Source organism: Vicia villosa, linkage group LG1 (genome assembly GCF_029867415.1).
Source record: "Vicia villosa cultivar HV-30 ecotype Madison, WI linkage group LG1, Vvil1.0, whole genome shotgun sequence".
Classification (NCBI taxonomy): Eukaryota; Viridiplantae; Streptophyta; class Magnoliopsida; order Fabales; family Fabaceae; genus Vicia; species Vicia villosa.
The window spans coordinates 217,344,742-217,345,918 of NC_081180.1; positions in this window are offsets into that span (position 1 = coordinate 217,344,742).

Sequence of the window (1,177 nt, forward strand, 5' to 3'; positions counted from 1 at the left end):
ATATAGATGAGGAAGTACATGTCCACCAACCTCTTGGTTTTGAAGACTCTAAGTCTCCAGAACATGTTTTCAAATTAAAGAAATCATTATATGGCCTGAAGCAAGCTCCCAGAGCTTGGTATGAAAGATTAAGTTCTTTCCTTCTGGATAATGGTTTCACTAGAGGACAAGTGGATACAACTCTCTTATATAAAACCTTTAAAAAGGATATTTTAATTTGCCAAATTTATGTTGATGATATCATATTTGGAACATCTAATGCTACACTTGGAAAGGAGTTTGCTAAGTCTATGCAGGCTGAGTTTGAAATGGGCATGATAGGAGAACTCAAGTATTTCCTTGGGATCCAGATCAATCAAACTTCTGAAGGAACTTATGTTCATCAAACCAAGTATGTGAAAGAACTTCTGAAGAAGTTTAATCTTTCAGAAAGCAAAGAAGCAAAGACTCTTATGCATCCAACGTGTGTGTTAGGTAAGGATGAGGTAAGTAAGAAGGTAGATCAGAAGCTCTACAGAGGTATGATTGGATCTCTTCTATATCTTACTGCTTCTAGACCTGATATTCTATTCAGTGTTTGTCTGTGTGCAAGATTCCAATCAGATCCTAGAGAATCTCACTTAACTGCTGTTAAGAGAATTCTGAGGTATCTGAAAGGTACTACTAATGTTGGTTTAGTCTATAGAAGATCTGAAGAATACAACTTAGTAGGATTTTATGATGCTGATTACGCTGGAGATAGAGTTGAAAGGAAAAGTACATCTGGAAGCTGTCAGTTTCTGGGAAGTCATCTGATCTCTTGGTACAGCAAGAAGCAAGCCACAATTGCCCTCTCTACAACAGAAGCAGAATATGTTGCTGCTGCTGGATGTAGTACACATATGCTCTAGATGAAGAGTCAGTTAGAAGATTATCAGATATATGAGAGTAACATTCCTATCTTCTGTGATAATACTTCTACTATTTGTTTATCTAAGAATCCTATCTTACATTACAAGGCTAAACATATTGAGATTAAACATCACTTCATTAGGGACTATGTTCAAAAGGGTGTTCTTTCTTTAAACTTTGTGGATACAGAACATCAGTGGGCTGATATCTTCACAAAACCCCTTGCAGAAGATAGGTTTAAGTTCATTCTGAAGAATATCAGTATGGATTTATGCCCAGAATGAAA